The 21,289-nt window shown below is 45.8% G+C and overlaps 1 long non-coding RNA gene across 2 annotated transcripts in view; it reads right to left on the bottom strand.

Annotated features, from left to right (window-relative positions):
- The window catches only part of LOC121066812, a 139,513-nt gene that overhangs the window by 32,144 nt on the left and 86,080 nt on the right, over window positions 1-21,289 (bottom strand). The window contains exons 3-4 of one of the 2 annotated variants that reach the window (XR_005817973.1): window positions 2,460-2,541; window positions 63-925 (exon numbers count right to left, since the gene is read on the bottom strand). This is a non-coding gene — a long non-coding RNA (uncharacterized LOC121066812). Of the gene's footprint in view, window positions 1-62; window positions 926-2,459; window positions 2,542-21,289 lie in introns of those variants that run through there. The other variant, XR_005817974.1, reaches the window with a different exon arrangement.

Below are 21,289 nucleotides of genomic sequence, written 5' to 3'. Positions count from 1 at the left end.
GTCTTTAGAGGACCATGAATCCTGCTAAAAATCAGACAGCTGATGTGTCGCTAAGCCTCTTGGATGCTTTCAGAAATCCCTGCTCTGGAGCTTGTCTAACTTGGAAAAGAAACGAAGGGCAGCTCTGATGGAATATATACTTATCAATGTCTGCATGGGTGGATGCTGATAGCGCCTTTATCAGGTTCAGCTTAATCCCCTTGGGAAACAAGCCATTAAATAATCCCTCGGAGGCAACGGAGCGCAGGAGCACACACTCGGGGCAGCGCTGAGCTTCGCAGCCTTGCTCCCCGCCTCTGCAAGTGCCTGGCCTTCAGATAAGGAGGTGTTAACCGAGTGGGAAGTTGGTCACAGGCAAAATCTCCTAACTCTTGGGAAAAGTCACACAGCTACACAAGAGCAGCAACCCGTGTTGCTGTTCTGTCTTCTTGTGGGTGGGAAATGAACAGCCTGAGCAAATAACATGGTGCAGGAAACCTTTGGGGATTAAAACATGATATGCTGTGTTTCAGCGGGGATTTAGATAGGCCTCCCGGAAGAAGGAATGTTTCCCTCATGGCCTCTAGATTACCTTGGTGCTTTTGTTGCTGTCTTCTTTCACCATGAGCTTTCATTGGGAGGGAAGTCATTCGCCACTGGGATGCGTGTATAGAAAGCAGCAAACTCCAAGCACTGCTTTTGCAGGGGCCTTTTTCTTTCCACCCCATCGGCAGAACAGATCTTACATGGACAGAAGAAAACTATTATGCAAAGCCTGTTCCTAGGACAGGAAAAGTCCTCTCCCATCCTCATTAACATTGTAAAAAGTATTTCAGGCTTGCAAGTGCTATAGGAAGGGTTTGACAGACATGACTGTTGACCCAAAATATTAGCGAGGATTGGAAAACAACCGGTTGAAGCTTTCTGAACACGACCTTCAGCGTGACTGCCAAAGAAAGCATCAGCACCCGTTAATTCATGAACCAACATGCGATTTGCAGAAACACTTACATGGCTTAAAAAGGCTAAATCCTGCTTTCAGAGGGGCTTAATCACCACAGACTGATTTAGGCATCTCAGTATGTTTGAGGGTCTGGTCACTGCAAGCACAAATTTCAGTGGAAATGAGCAGTTGATTATAAATTTTGAAGTCGGAGATTCCTACTAAAGAGGCTGCTGGGGAGACCCAAAGCTGCTGCAAAATACCTTCCCTCCACCACAACCTCTACGCCTCCACGCAGGCCACCTGGGCAAAGAGCTAGAACAGAGCATCCTACATCTGGTAACAACAGCTGAGGTGGGACACGCAGACATCCCCAGCTGGCAGCAGCATCTGGGACCCTGCTGATAGGACAGACCTGTACTTTTAGGAAGTAGGTAGCTTCCTACTTGCGTGTGAAGCAGTTAAAACACAAACTTCTTGCCCATAAAAACACAAAAGATCTTCTAAGACTGGGCTTGCATGCAAAACTCTCAAAAAATAGGACACTTAGATAATACAGGAACAGCATTAACTCAGCACAGAAGAGAAAATGAGGAGTTTCAGTCCACGCTGGTCAGATAGGATTTCAGTTTTTTTGCATTTTGTTAGAGCCACACCACAGCGATGTACCACATTAGCCCTAGCCTAGGAGGCTTTCTCTTGTGTGGAACACACACTTTGTTTGAAGCCATCGTTCTGCTTTTTGCTATCATAACTGTGAGAAATTAACCACCAAAACCATCTGCTGTGAACATCAAAGGCTGCTATGCCAACATTTTATCAAAGATGCAACAGGACTTGTACCCCGGCAGAGATCATAATAAACATCAATCACAGCAAAAAGTAACAGACACTCAACATAAATTCACATCCTTTTCAGTACAGGACCTGACATATTATTAGTTTGGCACATGCGTAGGTCAAAAAATTGAACTGAAAAGTTTAACCCAAGGAGTCTTAAGTTCAAAACCCCTCTGAAAGTGAAAGCTGTGAATTAAGTCAATAATAATCACAAATCAAGCTTCAGGCTAAGTAGTCTGTCATTTAAAAGCCTTAAATCAGCAGCTGGAGTGGCATTACTTGAATTTAATGGGCACACAGCAAAGTGCTGTTTAATTAACCATTGCCAGCCTGACATTTCAAAATCTCCTCAATTTGCCATTTGCTTTAATGTATATTAATAGCTAGAGCTTGCTGGAAATGCTCTGTTGGGAGAAATTTTGGAGTGATGAAAGCTCAAAAATTTTCTCCATGAAACTTTCCATTTTACTAACTACTACAAAAATCACAGAAAAACACCTTAAAATATTTTTTTTCATTTTGAATCAGTTCAGTATTAATGGAAAATCCCCCCACAGGTAAGTTTATCCATGATGACACATTACCTGATGTAAATCTAAGTTCCAGTTACTAAAACCTTGACTTTTTTTTTTTTTTATTTAATTGAGTTAGGCTCTTTGCTTGGACTATCCAAAAGGAAGCACAGAAATCCTCCTACCTTGGTCCATTTGGAAGGTGTCTGGAGGAACATGGCTTTTGCCCCATGATGGCCTCCCGTTATCAGTCATGTCAACGAGCCTCTGCAGAAACAAGCAGAAACAAAACTCAACAGACTGTAAAGAAACCCTTAAAACAGTAATGGAAAGACTGTGTGTGACAACCAAAATAGCTGGAGGCTTCTTCTTTCAATCTGCAGTAGAAATGGAGAGGCTGAAAGGCAGCTAAGATCACCCTGACGGTCTTCCCAAGGATATCTATGGCACAATTAGAAACACTGCATATGATTTCCTTAGTATCACCAAAATGGCTTCCAAAACCAAGGAAAAGTACCACTTCCAAAACGTCAAAGCATTGTTTTTGTCTATAATGCCAGCTGAGCAGGCCAGTGAACTCATTCCTGCTTACCAATAAACTTTTATTTAGTTTTCCACTGTGAGATTAGATCATGCAGGAAAAGTTCACCAAATAATACTGTAAAAAGAGATGAACTCACGCAAGATTTTCATCGGTCACTGAAAAAAAAAAAAACTCTGTCAAACTACTAGAAATGAATTAACTTTGAATACTTGACTACATAAACATTTCTGCAAAAACACTTTGGGATGAAAAAAATTATTTATTGTGCCCTCCAGGGAAATGTACCTCGTCAATTCCTTGTTACTAAATCACTTTCTAACAGTTATGGTGTGAGGTAAATTGCTGTTTAACCCTGATGAGTTTAAAGACCTTGATGCCTAATGAATTCTCCTATTCATACTGGAGGTTACATCTGCACTAGAGCTCTCTTTTAACAGCCTGGTGCTGAAAAGATCTGATGTAATTTTATTTACCAAACAGGTGTCAGCAATCATATCCAATGATGTCAGAAGGCTTGATGGGAACTTGCTCTAAGATGAGTATCAGAGCCAGTGCTCCACAGTCATAAAAAGGCTCTCCCCTAGGTAGTAAGAGCCTTGGAGCACGTTCATGATGCTTGATGATCAAGTGAGGGCTAGTTAGTGCTGCCATGAGCAAAAGCAATAACCAGACGGGTTAATGGCACGAATCCCGTCAGCGCAGCTCACCTGTTGAGCTCTTGGGGGTGGCTCCACGGGAGGGCCCTTTGCTCATGCAATGCAGCGCCCAGCAAGGGCATAACCCCGGGTGCTGCCCTCCTCTGAGGTGCACCCAGGGCTACTCCGAGGGAGACAGTGCTCAGCGGGGCTGCACCACTTCAGTGCAGCAGATGGGCACAATGTCTCCTTCAGCCTGGTTAGTGAGGCTGAGAAGCCACAGTGATGTTTTACATCGGGAGGTAAGGAAAGAGCTCCCAGTGCTGCAATGCTTCGCTGGCATAAACTTGGCTGTAGGCTCCCTGGATGACCTCCGAGCCAATTTTGAAGTAACCCAAAGGCTGCTGAGCATGGCCCCATGGCCACCCCCTCTGGGTAGGCCACTGCCGTGTACAGGGCTGGGACTTGACTTGCTGTATGCTCAGTCCCTCATGGAGCATCAGTGTGCTGGGGGGTTGCAGAAGATTTTGGCTATGCAGCACCATTCCCTTGGCAGGAGAGAAATTTGAGGCAAAAAGGCAGAAATGCTGGACTCTGGATGCCTGATGCTAAGGCCATGTGCAAGATGAGTGTCCTTCATTTGTAGAGCTTGTTATCCTCCTAAACTAAATAATTTTAACTGTGCTATTAAGTATTTATATCAGATTTGTTTTTAAGACAAAATACGTCTGTTTTAGCTAATGGAAACACTTTGCAGAAAATATAAAAAAAAAATTTAAAATCTACAAGAGAAAGAAGATTTTTGGCTGAAAACCATCCCATTGCAGCCTCGCGCTGAAAACTTTCCAGGTTAGACTAAAAATGTTTAGTCTTTAATGACAATGTTAAATTTTCCATGGAAAAAAGGAAATGTTTCCCAGATATGTTAATAAGCTACAAGCTATATTCCTCGCTGCTGGAAATGTATTTGTTTGACTATATAATTTCAGGCACTAATTTTGCATTCCTGTGCCTAGAGTTTTAAACAGGAGATTGCTTATTTTCATCAAAGCAGTAAAATCGCATCAAAACTCTGCACGGGCATTTATGCAGATATAAAGCCATCCTAATTTGTTCAGCTTAACTCATAAAATGAAGACAACACACAGTGGCATTTGAATTCAGAGCAAACTTGCTACTAGTTATTAGGTCTCCATGCAGACAGCCCTACTTGGCACTGCTGGACGTTGGTAGTTTGGTCTAACACACTCCCCAAAACACGCTGTATTAAATCACACACTTCTTCAGACCTGAAGAACAGCCCATAAGCCTGCAAGTTTGTGTCTACTTTTTCCAGCTACATCAGTTGCATCTAATAAAACACATTACCAAAGATCTCATCTTGTTTACATCCCACAAAGGCAGACTGAGGGCAGAAAATGAACATTGAGTCAATCGATTTGACTGGGCTCTGTCAAACCAGGCTCCTGGCAGTTTTTTGGTTTTTTTTTTTTTTTTTTTAACTTCAATAGAGCATCTTCTACTCCATAAGAACTAATTTTCCAGGTCCAAGCCTACGTGTTTTTTAGTTTTTTTCCCCTTTCAATGTTGTTACTAGGTATTTAGCTTTTTCTTCCTTAATGGCAATTTAATAAGACCCAGCTGACAAATGCTCATTGGAGTGACCAAGCAGCACCTGAAAGAGATGGGATGTAACATTCATATAAAGTGCCTGAGTACAATCATTGTTATTAAAAGGATAACCAAATGAATTCGTAATGATGGGACACTCATTTCAAAGTGTTTCCATAGCTGTTACACATCAGGAAAAATAGGGAAGTTACCTCATTTTCTCCAATCCTAAATAACCTTATAAACTCACCAAAGAAATTAATTAGCCAATATTTCTTGAAAATTCATAACAAAGTTTCCATTTTTCCGTCAGATAATTCCTTAGTGCATTCTGGTTTTTAACTTCCTTCAAGTCTGGATCATTTTGATGTGTGAACAGACATTTTGTGTTTCCATGGGTTATTTCCACAGGTTCAAATATCTTATGTAATTGACATTTTCCTGCTTACAAAAGCTGTCAAACTTAAAAGTAGCAGTTGATTGATAAAACATGGTTTTTGTCTGAACTTAACTTCATTGTTGGGGCCTATTGCTCAAGCTCTGAATAACTCCTCTCTTCAAAGTGACATGCATTCATTTTTTTCTTCTAAGCATCTGTGCTTTAAACTACATTTATAAACTAGAAAACAGCAGCAACTTCTTTTTCTTTTTTCCTACAGGTAGATCTCTTCAACAATTTCCTTCCCTTTATAATTGCTGCTCTTTAAATAAGCAGTGCAACTTGACTTTAAAGTAAAGACTCCTGAAGTCAACACAATAATCATTCAGCAACATCTATCCTTTCCAATCCTGACTTTAAAAAAAAAAAAAAGAAGTGGGAGAAGAGAGCACTGAGATTTATGGCATCTACAGAAAGCTATAGCTATGCGGGCTGTAAAGCAAGCTGTGCAGATAATTTTTAATAGTAAAGGACCATTTTGTCTAGCTGTGACAAAGGCCCAACAGCATGATCCAGAGCCTGGTGGGGCTTTTTGGTTGGCTTGTTAGGCTTGGATGTTGCTTGATGAAGAAAAGAACAAGCTGGTGTCACACTGAAATGGCCACAGTGATTGTACAGGCAGGGACGTGGAGCTGGCAACCTACTTAGCCTCTGTGCAAACCATCACCAGTACAGTGGTTCATGATGGGCAGCCATCTACGTTTCCCACCTGAATACTGCTTTATGCTGCAAACACTCAGCAATGTTGTAACAGCACATCACTGTTACTCTTCCTCATGTTCCAAGAGCCAAGACAGGCGTCACACAGCCCCTTCGCTGCCCACGAATCCCTCGCATTTCAATTTTCTCCAGGAGACGGCCTCCAACAGCATCTTCTCCTCTCTTGCATAAGCCTGCTCTGCTCAGAGACGTCTCTGTCACAGAGGGGCCTTAATTTTGCAGCCCTGTAACCAGCACAGTCTCAGAATTATTCAGTTGTCCTGAGCAGGGACGGATTGAAGCAAGTGCCAATTTTTTTTTATATTTTTATTTCTTTGCGTCAAGGCCCAGATACAGCAGTTTCACATGCTTTTGGCAGAAAAATGTTATTGCTTTCTGAAGCAGTTGTTTTTTCAATGACATGACTTCCTGCAGGGGCGTTTTAATTATTGTTGGTGTATCACCTAACTTAGTTATGTATTGCTTTGAAGTTGTTCTTTGTATCTGATAGTAAGAGGATAGAAATAAACACGTCGGTGTTTATTCGCTTCCCCTTGCCCTGCATTGGCTTGGTGCAGCCTTCTCTTTGGATTACACAAGCACGGGGCGGGTGGAAGAGGAGGTCCCAAAGAAGAGGCCAGGCAAAGCACATGCACTGACACCTTTACGCTGGCAGGTGCTTTCTCTTAAGCTGCCCATATTAGCAGTCAAATGGAGATCACACGCACAAACCTCCAAAGCTCTGAAGACAGAAAATTGCTGAAGACCAAGGGCTGCATCGATGTGTTAAATGGCCATTCCTAGGTGAAAAAATAAAATAGAGTTCCTGAACCAAATACATCGCTGTTGTGCTGGGGTATGCAAGCCACTGCACTGTGGCAGAGAAGCAGTATTTGCAAGTGTTCGCGTATAAGTGCATGAAGTGATATCCCAGCCACCTGCAAAACAGAGGCAAGGAAAGCTTCCTCGTTGTATTGCCAAGGTAGGATCGAAGGGCTCGACGCTAGCCAGATGGCAGCAGAGTATGCACAACCTACGGCGAGCTGCTGAAATACATCCCAGTCTCCTGTTACTTTGATATTTCGGATGTATTTAGGTATCGAGGGCTGGGGGATGACACCTCACTGCGCTCAACTCAGTCTTCACCTTGAACTGGATTCACCTCCTCCCCATCCAGGTGACAGTCAAGTTCCTCAGATTTCATTTGCTTTTTCCTGAGTTAATGACCAGAAAGTTTTCTTTTTACGAGAGAAAAAAAAAAAAAAAAAAGCAATTCATAAAAAAGATGGTTCCTGAAAGGCAGCGTGCCAAGAGCAAGATAAAGCATTTCAAACCATCAGCTGCAAAGTACATGCATTAGGAAGCTGTGAACTGGGCCGCTCATTTTGGGGGAAGCCTCTCTCATCTTGAAAGAATTTGGATGATTTTTATAGTCAGACAGGACAGATCCTTCTGGGATCACTAAAGCCTTCTCCCTTCCTACCAGAGGCACCAAGAGAAGGCACCATGAGAACAGCTTTCAGCAGAGGCAGTTATTATTAATGGTTTCTTCATTAACAGGGCAATTTCAGTCCCATTCTGCCTCTCCCATTGAGGACGGAAGTTCTCAACTTTCAAAAGCAATCTGAGCAAGCCATGTGAGGATTTCGCCATTTGTGGCTTGGGAAAGTAGAGATGAAAGACTTCTAAGACCTTTTGCTTGGATTTGTTTTCTACTGTGTGATGATTATGACATTACTCACCACATGTGCCATCTTCCCATCCCAGGAGACTGTGCTGGGGAGACCCGGTGCACTATATAACTCATTTTGTACTTCAGGGCTTTCAGTTTCCATCTAGTTTTTGCCACCAAGGCCGAGGTCCCAACTGGAGAGCTGTTAAGTTGGATACATAAGGCGATATTTACACCGGGAACTTCTCAAAGAAAGGCCACAATCCTGCTTCAGAGCTACATGGAGCTATAAAGCCTCGTGTTTCTTTAACAAACTGTTTCTCAAGGCTTTATTTTTTGCACTGAATGTTGTGCCGTGCTGAACAGATGCCTTCAGATGGAGGATGCACTCATACCACCTCTTGCGAGAGCTCCGTGACTGCACTCGCTGCTCCTGGGAAACAAAAGTCCAAATGTACAGCAAAAAAATCCTCCAGCCAGCTCTCCACTCCCACTTCCCAACCCTGCACACCTGGTGTTTAACATATACAAAGGCAGAGACTTTCCTTTTCCCACAACCTGAAAACTGGAGTTTAGCAGCAAAGCTGAGCGGAATGGGAACCTGGCAGATCCTCTGCTTTCTGGTCTTTCTGCCTCCTCCTTTGCTAAGGCTTGTTTTCAAATCCACAGCCTTCCGCTATCCTCCAGTGAATAAACCTCATTAAACACGAGGACAGAGGCAACTCCTGGTGCCGAAACCTCTCGGCTCATATGCGCAGCCTGCCCACGCTCGTGGCCACGGCCTGAAAAACCGTACTGAAATCCTCTCGCTTCAGATCCACAACAATCTTTGAACCCAGACAGATGTCCAGAGATGAAAGGGGGAAATGAAGCTGCTGAGTTCCTTTCCTGCCATGACAGAAGCGTACACACCAGTCGACTACTTCCTACAGCCAGCCCCACCCTCCAAAATTCTGAGAAAAAAGGGAAAAAAAAGCTCAGCTAATGAGAATTGCAGCACTGTTCACGCCACAGTAGTTAAGGTTGTATTCATTATAAATCCCCTTTTCAAGGTTTCTGTCACTCAGCCATAAAAATCATACTGGGTTGAAATTTAGCATCCAAGCTTTCTGCCCAAGGACAATATTTTTGACAGAATTTGGAAACAATTGGTTTGGCAAAGCACATCTGAAGTTTTAAGGAGTGCAAAAAAGAATAGTGGTTAGTGGTGTCAGATGCTATTATTTTATGCTCTTATAACTTAAAAACAACTAATTTAGGTTCTGTGGTTGTTATTACTCCATAATTTCCTCCGAAATATTTGGCCCGTTCCTAATAACAAACTCCTGCAAATTGCTAGCACTGTTTTAAATAGAAAAATAATAGCATTCCTGGGCCAAATCTTCAGCTGCTATAAATTAGCTTAGTGTCATTGTTGCCCTTGTACAGCAGCTGAGGTGTTGGCCCCAGGTGTTCAGCAGAACTCATTTTGGTGTGTGCATGTGTCTGGCTGGCTCCATTAGTCTTTTGCTGGGCAGTTCCCAGGAATTTAGAAAGCAGATGGTTAGGTAATGTCTTTGGGATGTGACAGAAGCGGTCCTGCTCTCATCAAAGCCTGTTGCTAAACATCGCTTGACTTCATGCGCTGAAGTCAACACCTCCACCTAGAATGCGTAAAGTTTTCTTGGGGAGCACTGCCACACCAGGAAGCTCTGCCGGCTGCATTCAAACCCAACTTTAAGTCACTGCAATGAATCACACGCATGTTTAGCCTCTCTTGTTTTGCCTTTGGAGCTGCTGCTACCAGAGAAGCTGCTGTTTAATGCATCCTGAGCATAGCTCACAAGAGACCATATATTTTGGAGGCCACCGCATCCCAACGCACGGTAACTGAAGGGTGTTAATGGCCACAAGTTGGGTCTTTGGTGCCTTGGGAAGCCTGGTGTTTGCTGTTATGTGAGTGTTTTTTTGAGTGGGATCTTGAACACTAGGGGTAGGATTTGGGTGTTTTCAGAGGCTGGTCATAATGACAACTCCTTTCCCCTCCTCCTCCTCGCACTTACATAAGCGGTATTTTCTTATTGAGAACTAGTGTTTGAATAAACAAGTACTTGGGAAATGCCTTAGGTAAGCTCTGAGTAACTAAGCAGTTCCTCTCCCATTTTTACAGATCTTCAGAGTGAAACCCGTGCTCATTGCACTGTGTCAATGCAATGTTTTCAATGTTTTAACTCTGCACTTCTGCCCACTGCAAGCCATCTGCAGCTCCCCCTACAAGTCACTCACCTCCCTCTTCCCTCCTCTTCGCTGTGCACGGCAATGCACACACAGACCAGCTAGTGGGTTCTCCTTGGGGGCTGCACATCCTCAGCAACATTAATAAAATCAAGTTGGATGGAGCAGCTGCCCACCTCTGACACGTACCCAAGAGGACCCCTTGCAAAACTTTCCAGTTTTTGAATGCTCTCATGCTTCCACATGCAGTGGACAAGGTCACAGTCAGCAGGCAGACCGCCCTCAGAAGTCAGATGAAGATTGTGAATATAGCAAAACGTGTTAGAAGTTCAAAAAAATATTTTGTCTTGTTAAAATTTCTCATGCAGTTGTCCTCCAGTGAATGTGGCTTGGAACCTAAAGGTCTTCTGTGTAAAGTATCAGAAAAAAAAAAAAAGCAGCTTTCTAGTTGAAATAATTTGATAGTTAACCTGAGAAAAACATACCTAGGTCTGCACTTCTAAAATTTAGGTATTCTTTCTGTATATCCCTCCCCCACCCCTCTGGTTAATGTTCACATTTAAAATCTGCACTGCTCAGAGAAATGGATTCAAGGAAGAGCAGCAATAAAGATTAACCAAGAACCATGTAGGTATTTCACGTGGATTCTCACCTGGAATTCACTCTTTGTGCCCTTGGATCCCGGCCCACTATTCCCTACCCCACCAGACCCCCTGTGGTAGGGCAGAGCTCTGGGCTGGCTGCGGAGTCAGCGCAGCTGCCTGTGTTCAGGGTAAGAGTGAGACAACAAGGTAGCCAGAGCTGGGCTGACTCTCTCCTCCTGTCAAGACGAGAATTATTAGGTAATCCCACAACCTGTTAATTGCTCTGTGGCCATAACAGCCTCCTAGGCCTAAAATGCCATGAGTTTGTGAATCAGCTTTCCCCTTAAAGATTGCTTATCTAGATAGAAAAGAGACAAACAAGGAGGCTCCAGCCAATTACAGCGATGAAACTGCATCGTTTTTCTCCTGATCTTTGAAGCAAAAGGGCAAGGCCCTCGAGCAGGCCAGAGCTGACTCCCACGCAGCCCAGGCAATCTGCATTTCTGCCTATGGAGGTAAGACAGCAGCAGAAGCTGGTGCTCTTCAGAAGCAGCAAGACTACTTGCAAGGAGCAGCAGGGCAACGCATCCCTGGGACACAAGGGACTTGCATGGGACCGGTGTTGGTCACCAGGGACAAACCTATTCACCTGACAAGGGAAGTAAATTGCAGTGTCAGATGTCAAGAGAACCTCCCAAATACTGTTTGGAAAGTACGCGGACTGTTTATGTCGGGGCAGGGGGAAATGTATCCATCCCTTCTTGCAATGGGTTAAGCAGCTCTTACCTATACGATAAGCTACTTGTGCTAAGATGTCAACAACTGACCTAAATTATTTAAGATGCAGAGCAAAATTGGCCTCTGCTATCCAAATTTCAGCAATTAATTTAGGGAAACAAAAAGAAAAGAGGCCCCTTGTCATAAAAAGGCATTATCTTGCCAGCCTAAGGGATTTTGTCCCCAGGCTACTCATCTTCCTGAATGATACAAAAAAAAAAAAACAAAAAAAAAAACCACCCTGATTTTTGAAGATGAATTTGAAAGTGGCATGGAAAGAAATCCCTTCCTGAGAACAGGTTAAGATTTCTGTGATAAAAATAGCAGGAGTCTGCTTTTACACAGCAGCTAACTTGCTCCTGTCAAGGTGGTTTTTAAATAGTGTTTCGGCGTACAGCTACAGAAAGCCCCTCTCAGCCACCCGTCCAGAACCGTGCCTGGCTTCTTCCTAATCCCTGGAACAACAGCAGCAGACTCCTAAAAATACTGGGTTGGGGGGGAAGCTTAATCAACTCCTTTCAGAATAATATTTGTAGACTCCTTATTTCCTCCTGCAATACCATCATATTTAATCATGAAAGTCAGGTTAAGGTTTTACTTGGCGTCTGTGTCTATTGTGGTGTCGGGAATCAAAATTTTGGGCCTCCAACAGCTGTGGAGAAGGGCCTTGAATATTACATCATTTATCAGTAGTGCTTCCAGAAAAAAAGGAAACATTCCATGAAAAGATAATTTACTTGTCTTAATAATGTAAGCAGAAATTAAAGTGGAGAAATCCCCTCTGGCAGTGTTTTTGACAGTTACCTTCATTTTCATCATTGCTGACTGCACATATCTACTTTGAAAATGAATACAGTTTCCACTTCAAAAGGAAAAAAGAAAAAAGAACACAGGAAAGGAGTGTGAGAGGGACCCTGTGATGTAAAAATTCATTGACTACAATATTTTCTGGGAAGTTTACCTGCTCTGAAGTTCAGACAGAAAGGGTACCTTTGAGAGTATTAGGGAAATGTTTATAGCACATTCACCAGGAGCACACGTCAGGGTTTTGGCTCAACTTACCCACACTGAACTTTTAAATAAATGCGCGTTTCGGCAAAGAGAATAAAAGTGACGGGTCCAGAACCGTATGGCATATCTCTACATATATATTCACTTCTTCCTAGTCGGAATAAATTGGAAACAGTTCAGGAAAAGAGCTACAAGGAGTGGTAACCTGCCTCTGAGGAGGTGGCTCTCAGTTCCCGTGCCACCCGTACCGCTGCCATTAACCAGTAACAGCAGGGTCTGGTTTTCTCTGCTCCAACTGCAGCCCTCCGGTGCTGAGCACTCCAGAAGACTGGAGCCCTCGGCTCGTGCACTGTGCTGTAGGTGCAATGAAAGGCACCTGGGGTGGGAGGCGCCTTCCCACACCGTGATAACCAAAGGGTAGAGAGGCCAGCAGCCGAGGGCTGAGCGGTCGGCCTGTCCTCACAGCCTTCTGGGGACACGGCCCCCCCGTAACTGCGGAAAAACTGCACAGGAAGCCAATGGCAGAAGCAGAAATGGAGGCCAGACCTCCTTTTCCTAGCCACTCCACAGCAAACACCGTCCCCTCCACAGGGGGAGGATACACATGGTGTCAAACATGAGAACTGTCCGTATGTGGAGCGCATGTCCCAAACTCCTTAGGGCTGCGTCGATCCAGTCCCACTGCAGGGTGGGAAAGCCGAGTGCCTGCAGCCCAAGTAACCACCCCAGGAAACACCGAAGGGGCTTCCACACCCCTGACGTGCTGTCAGGCTCTTCACAAGCTGAAGAACTCTGGGGAGAGTCACCTGAATGCTGGGCAGATGGCCTTGGTACCGCCAGGAAGGGGTGTCCAGCCACAGTGCGATACCACGGGTGCCCACGAGCTGCCAGACCAAGCAACTTGTGTGCAGGAATTAGCACGCAGCCAGACCTGGTTCTCTGCCTAATGAGGAATAAGCTGATTATTGCAGAGAAAATATGCAACAGGGATCGTGATAAAACAGACTCTAGGCCAGGTATAGTTACACTCAGCACAAGTTACTTCGTAATTCTTGCAGAAGTGACAATGACACAGGTCCCAGCTGCCACTAGAGCTGGTTCCCTTTGCTCTATGCTCCTTCCAGCCGAGCCTGCAGCTGCTGCAGAAGCTGACCTCAGGGCCTGATCTCCCAGCGGATTTCACACTGAGAAATCGACCAAGTCTCAGCAATTTCCACGAAAACCATGGTACCGATCTGGTGTTAAATTAATAAATACATGGTCATCTCCAACAGTTTAGAATGAGGGGGTTACACGCACAATTTCCACCCATGTAAACTAACTTGCACATGAGTGCAATTCAAGAAGAGAGAAAAATATCTGCAAGTCGTATTTAATCTGAAACACCCCACTGTGCTTGCGAAAAGGTGGTTGGGGTGGGAAACCTGAAACCTGTCACAGCCCAGTTAGATAAAACTATGTTGTTTGCACAATATTATTTTGTTTGAAAAAAATCAAGGCAGTTTGCACAGACCTATGTGGGAACTCAGTCATTTGGGGATAAGCTGATGTAAACTTATCTACTGCAGCTATAATGAGGTATTCAGTTTTGCCAGAAGGATGCATTCAAAAACCATTCGTTAGGTACTGAAGGATGAGATTGGCTTAGCGATTGCAATTTTTTAAAAAAGACAGATTTATATTTTGTTGGTCTGTACAGTGCATGTTTTCAAATCTTTCTGTGCAACCACTAGGAACAGAAACCCGAATATAGAAGCCCCGTCAGACAGACCTATTTATCAGGATACTCTGATTATTTCAGATGCAGAGCTTGGCTTCCTCCCCAAAGCACTGCCAAGCTCCAAAACAACTTTCTGACAGCTGCTCTGAGGTGGTGGAGAGGGGAGGGTGCTTCTGGCCTCAGCCCAGCATGGCCTCAAACCCACACGGATGGGAAGGGAGAGAGCGAGCTGCCCAGAGGAGAGCGAAGGTGGGGAGCAGTGTGACAAGGACACGGGGAGCCTCACCCCGCACATAGTATCCAGGCGAGCAGGGAAGATAAACTAGACTTATTTTTATTCCCCCTCAAGGTGTGTTGCAGAATGTTGGATGCTTTAATAAAGACACCCAACGTAACACGTCTGCATTCCCCAGATTCACCCCCAACAACAACAGCACCAGACGTGCTGTGGCCTGAGCAGCCAGCGGCGGAGGTGGCCACATCCATGTCCACAAGGCTGGGAGCCCAGCTCCCTGCCCCAGCCGCGGGGCTGGAGGGCTACAAGCACTTGCCCTTCGAGCAGCCTCAGCCAGCCCCCCAGCAAGCCCCCACACAGTCCGGAGCCCCAGCACCGCTTCATTCCCCGTGTGGGGAGGCCGGCGTGGAAGCCCCCAGCCTCCTGTAAGCTTTAGCTCAGGAAGGGGTGACCAGCCCCAGTGTCTTAACGGAGGTACAACCCCCTGCACAGAAGCCCTTTATGTGAAATCAGCAAACCACTGGCTGTTTTAAGTCTCAAACAAAATACGGGGGAGTTTTGACTGTGGTTTGAAAAGAAAACTGACAGGCAGCCTTCGGAAGGAGAGCAGATCTCACCTAGCAAGATCCCTGCTAGCGCCAGGGATAAGCGTGCTGCTCGCTGCTCCTCCCGAACACGACCAGCCTGGGACAAGCTCAAGAAGCTTTGTAATTTCACTGCGTGGTTTTAAACTTTAGGAACGTCCTGTGCTCTGTAAGATATAAAAGGCCAGTGTGAATTGATCCATCTGACTCAGCTCCCAGAAGCATCTGACACCGTACCAAGGTGAACAGCATGAGGAAATGGCTGATTTTCTGTTGGTCCTACCCTGCAGTGCTCAGCACCCTCTCCAGACAGCAACATGGCTTTGCACCACCTGAAGAACTTCTCCCAACTTTTTAACTCTCTCCCATTTTTCTCCCCCATACTTATCATTTGGAGCAAACCACAGCTTTCAGTCCGTCTCCTTCCCTTTCCAAAGGGCCAGGATCCAGCTGGAAGCTGGTCCAAGCCAGGCCGCTGGGAAACAAAGCGAGGAAAGGAGAGAGCTGGCAGCACGATCCCTTGGCAGCTCGCGCTTCCCGCTAACCCACAGCACAGCTCAGCTCCGCTCTCAAGGTGATCGCTGCCCTGGCATCTGCCAGTGCACCTTGCAGGGGCACATCGATGCCCAACCAGGGGATGCTGTGGCAGCAAAGTCCTCCAGAGGACCCTGGCGGACATCAGTTGGCAAAAGGATGGCTTTTTCTTAACCACTGCCGTGTAAAGCCTCCTCTGATAGCTTTGCTATCTACAACACAAACCATCGCAAACTAAAAAGGACTAGCTGTTCCCGGAAGAGCTGAGATTTTGCTCTAGGTATTTACACTGTTCTTTGCCATAGATAAGGAATTATGATAAGAATTCGAGCGACTGTGTTAGAAAAAACAACCAGGAGGTTTACAAACTTGAGAGGTTCCTCAGGAAGGAGCTCGGAGAGAAAGGTAGCTTTGGGGTTTTAAAAGAAGGGACTCGGACTTTGGATCTGGGTTGCCTCTCCTCTGGCTGCTGGTGGGAGTCTGGGCAACTTGCGTAACTCTGGATGGCTGCAGCTCCCAGTGCTGTGAGAAAGGACTGAGGTGATCAGAAAGTAAAGACTAGTAATGTAAGAAATACCTCTAGCATCACCGAAGTCTCAAACTGTTGAAAGAAGAACATTTTAGAGAAGGAATTCCAAGCTGATATCCAGTACAGGTGCTGGGAAAACCTGCTTTAGACAACCCAAAGGGGTGGTGGCATTTTTGCTGCTAGACGAGGGAAACTGCCACGCTTTTAGGTTGCCTACACGGGGAACAGTGAGGACACCAAGTGTCCTCAGTCCCACACCTTCAGGACAGCCCCACCACATGCACGCCACCCTTGGGGGCATCGGCCCCCTGGCTGTGATGCTCTCAGGGCCCCAGAAGACCCAAGATCTGAGGCAACCTTGGGGTTTTGATGGGCTGGAAGCAGCAAAGTGGCTGCTACCGTGGATGCATTTAGGAGACCTTGAGGAACTATTCCTGTCAAAAAAATAAAAATTAAAATCCCCAGAGCTAAACAGCCTCTTCTCTTCAAACAGCTAGCAGAAATTCTCTTGCTCAACTGCATTTAAAAAATCCTCCTCTTTTTACCTTTAATCAGAGTGCAAACCTCCATAACTAAATAAAAATGAAAACAGGGCAGCACTTCAAGTAGGACAGTGATGCCAAACTCGGTCAGCTGCAGGTTGGCCTGGGAGGAGCCCCAGAGCTGACCCTTCCTGTATCTCCTGGCTGAGGTCCGTGGCTGTTGCGGGGAGCCATCTGCTCTGCGGAGAGGTGTGGAACATGCACTGCTCTCCTCTGCCCCCTCCCCAGAGCGAGGAAGCAATTCAGCTCCCTGGTGCTTGTCTGATCTTTGGGAAGCGCTAATTTTAATGCTGCATTCCTCCTCCTCTTTCCAGGCCCTCGCTGCTCTTTTTGCAGTGGAGATAGCATCAGCTCTGCCAGTCCCTTGTGGCACGTACAGAGAGAGCATGTGCTCCCCGTCCTCTCTGCCCTTCATGATGAGACTTTTGGAGGCTGCCTGGAACAATGGGACTTTGCTTTTGGTTTGAGCATCCATGTACCACTCTTATAGGAATTGCATGAAGTGCAGAAGATGCTGACTTAGCCAAGCAGCCCAGTAGCCTTGACAAACTGTTCCCTCCCCATAAAGTTGTGTCCTCATTTTAGGAAGCTTTTGGCATCGTGCAGAAATAAATCACCCAGCCTGAAATCAAAGGCCTCTCTCTGGACTTGAAAGAGGGCTGGGATTTCAAGCCTCTCCTCCCAGTGCTCTGCTGTGAACAGTAGCAGAGCAAATACTCCTGGTTTTCTTTGCACAAGCAGTAAAGCTCTACTTTTCAGGATTTTGTGCATGTCCGAGCAAATCACATTTCTTTCTGGCTCTACGATGATTTTTTCCACGCCGCCACCACCACCATCCCCCTTTTTCCCCCCTCCTTTGCAATGCCATTGGCATTCCTTTGGAGGACATTTAACTGCAGAAGGGTCCAGCAGACCCTCCCCACCAAGAGCCCTGTTCACAAGTGTCAACCCCAACTTGGAGTTCAGCCCTCAGTCAGAGGAGCAGTAAAGCTGGCAGGCTTAAGTACTACAGGAATGCTAACATCGCAGATCTGAGAGAGTTAATTTGGTCAGAATGCACTCTAGTAATGTTTATGTTTTAGATAAAGTGCCTACAATGTTGCAGTTTGCCCTTCTGACCCCATTTCCTCGTTCGTGTGCAGCTCGGAGAAAGTGATACTTAATTCCAAATCTCTGCTTTTATTAGCTCCCAGAGAGGGGTAGGATTTCATCCCAGCCTTATCTCTGGTATAAACATCCTGTTACCATTCATATCGCAGGGCTATCTTTGGGAAAATGATTAAATACGTTCCACCAGACACAAACGGCGTCCCCCGATCCGTTTTGCACGGTCCGTGGTGACTTTGGGCCTGGTCAAGCAGCAGGAGCCCGATTCCTGCAGAGGGGCCGGGAGTTTTACATGCCAGGGCAAAAACGTGTGGGGGCTCGGCCGCGACGCACGTCCAAGTGCCCTATCTAGTCCCAGCCTTGCTCACAGCAACAGTTTTAGCCAGGAATTTCCTAAAGACAGCTTAGCCATTAAGGTCTAATCCTTCATCCTTTTACATCTCTGCCAACTCACTTTCTCAGCTGCTGCAACCCAGCTCTGACTATTTAATGCAAGTGCAAGCGTGACACAGGTGGTTCTCCTGCAGCTCTGCACCACTTTCAACATCAAAAAAGTCTGGGCACATTCTTGCAGCAGTATTAATAATATTCCATTCACACTTCTGGAGCTTTGTGAAGTGCCAAGCGCTCAAGTGGGCAGACTCCTGGAGGACACCTCGTTCCCACAGGCTTGCTTCTCGTATTGCTGCTCTGCAGCAGTGGTGTGTGAGCCAACGTCCCCAGCCACAGATTTCAGCTACTGAGTCCACAAAAGAGACCAGGAAAGCACCTCTGCCTAGGCTCTCCAGCAATAGGTAGTATTTTTAGAAGGATTTCTACCTTTGAAGCATGCAGGCTACAGGAGTCACAAACCAAAAAATAATCATCAAAAACTTCACCCCAAAGCACCTTCTCTGGAAGCATCTGTACATTACCAGCATATACAGCAAAAAAGGGAAAGAAAGCACCTGATGATGTATTGCAGTTAGTGTATGGCCAAGCTGGACATACGCAGGAGCACAGGGACGGAGTTTCCTGGTGGGAAAGAAGTTGCATTTGACATGCTCATCAGTAACTGATGGCCCCTGGAGACACACGGGGGAATGGCAGCTTCGTGCAGGATAGGCACACGTCCTGAGGCTCACTGGGGACTGGGCTGACACGTCGGCTTCTTGCAGCATCCTGAGAACTTTTCTAGCTCTACCTTCTGGCACTGAGCAAGGACAGCCTTTGGTTTCTTTATTGCGAGTGATCTTGACCAAGAGCACAAGAAGAGTATGTCCAAAGTTACAAGCTCTTGAATTCAGTCAGTTAGGGATACATTTTCAATGTCACAAAGGGCAGGTGGGTAACCAGCTCTCCATGGCTTTCTACCAGAGCTGGGTACCAAACCACGCACCCTTTTGGTCTAGGAAATGGGTATCTTACTCAAGGAAAGCCCTGGATTTCCAGAGATGCTCAGCACACAGCAGTACTCCTTGGTTTGGAGCCACGGTTCAGCTCTCTGCTCCCAGACACACATCTGCACGTACTTCCAAACGGCAGGTACCGCTTGGAGCTGGGGCTCAACCCACGCCCCCATCAAAACGCATCCCAGCTCTGCAAGAAGCTGAAGTCTGGGTCTATGCAACTTGCACAGCTGAGACCTGTCAGACCGGGTCCTGTATTAACAGAATTCAGGGCAAAAAAGCTTCCAGTTCAATACCTACAGTATCACTGGCTAAAAACCACAACTGTTTTGTGTGGAAGTTAAAAAGTGTGTGTAAATACACACCCACCTACCCTCCTTTGGGAATTCTTTTCCAGTGAGTTACTGATGATAAAAAAATCAAAACATTTTCTTCCATGTTCTGTAACCAGCTTCCAATCCCATTCAGGGCTGGAGCTTCGACTTAAAGTAATACTTCGGGAGGTTAACAAAAACAAACCGCCCGAAGTGAAAAATTTACACACAAACTGAATTTCACGCATATAGTTCCAGTTTTTCTTTCGTTCCCGTCCAACCAAAGATTGAAAGATAGTAGCTAAAACTGGAGATTTCACAGATTTGTCCCCCATTTGCTGGAGGCCATTACACATCAAGCAGCTTTCCAATTTAATCTTTTGATTTTAACAGCCTTTGTATCTACTTAAACGATGCATCCTCCAGGGGAGGAGGACAGGGAATGGCCCCTCCGTTCCCCAGCCTTCCAGCTTTTCCTTCTCCTTGCTGAAGCAGAATGGGATGACTTCATGCAGACCTCAAAACATCATCCCAGCATCTGGCTCGGGGGTGCAGGAGCACTGTGCAGCCAGGATGGCACCAGCTGACCAGGTACAGCATGGACTGCTGTTTTCCATACCACCTGGAAAGGGGCTGAAACAAGGGGCCAAACGAGATGTTGGATAGCCTGTGCTTGAGCAACCCTTCTCAAGGTGCCTCTCTGTAAGTACGTGGCCCCAAACAGCAGTGCAAAACCATGCCCTTTGAGATCATCCTTTCAGCTCCAGCCTCCTTGGGGAGTGGAGGTGGCAACATAGGCTCAGAAAGGGAGAAGCTGGCTCTGAGGGGTGCAGCGTGCATGCTTATCTCCCCGGCAGCCAATCCTCCCGTCCCCAACTGGGGTTAAGCTCCTCCAGCAAACGCTGTTCATTTCCCTACTTGGCGTGCGGCCAGAGGAGTTTGCCTTCCAGTCATGTGAACTTTTCAATTTGTGATTCTTACAAGCTGAGCTTACATGAAACTGTTTCCTGAAACGAACTGTTTTCATGCCCCCTCTGTCCTCTCCCCGCCCCACCACTTCTGCTAGAGCAAAACCGAGCCCATTTATTGATCAGCCAACAATAAACAAAGGCTCTGAAAGTCTGAGGCATCCCTTAAAAGCTACGGTGACATGGTCTCCTATCAGATTTACTCAGTTTAACTACACTTCCCTCAAACATTACATCCCTTAATGTGTATTTAAACAGGTCTTGGCCTCTTGGGTACATTTTCTAATGACCTTTGTTTTAACCCAGCCCAAATGAAATGCTGTGAGCCAGGAGCTTTGCTGGAATGGGAACTTGATCACCAGTTCCAATAAAAAACAGATCACATCTTGCATCTTCTAAAAAATCAGCCTGTTTGCTGTTTTTACCATAACTGAATGCAAGAACACCAACATCATGCCCTGGGACATTGTTTGCAGCATGCATCGTTGACATGGGCAGAAGAAAACTACAACACAATTATCTAGTTCGCTCAGGACCAGGACACACCATTAAGCAAAAAGACTTTCTAAATGAAGGTGAATGGGCAGTGGGAAAGGAGATCTGCTGCTGGTTACTGACAGATACAGCACACTGGGTGGACTGAAGTGACTTCAGTGTAGTGGAAGAGTCAAAATCAGCTGAGGGCTCGGAGCAAGGCATCCCTGCCTGCTGCACAAGCAGCATTTTGGCTCACTGTCGGAGCCAAGAGAACGTGAGGTCAGGACAGTAAAGTAATACAAACCTTATTATTTCACAGGCAGATGGTGGAGCCTCATCTGGAATAACATGTCAGCATCTGCTCATTTTTTCCCCAAAGATGAAGTAGATTGGCAAGAATTAAGGATGCTGAGGGGCACAAAGCAAGAAAG

The sequence above is a fragment of the Cygnus olor genome, chromosome 3 (genome assembly GCF_009769625.2).
Source record: "Cygnus olor isolate bCygOlo1 chromosome 3, bCygOlo1.pri.v2, whole genome shotgun sequence".
NCBI classification, from domain to species: domain Eukaryota; kingdom Metazoa; phylum Chordata; class Aves; order Anseriformes; family Anatidae; genus Cygnus; species Cygnus olor.
This window is presented reverse-complemented; position numbering and strand designations above follow the sequence as displayed.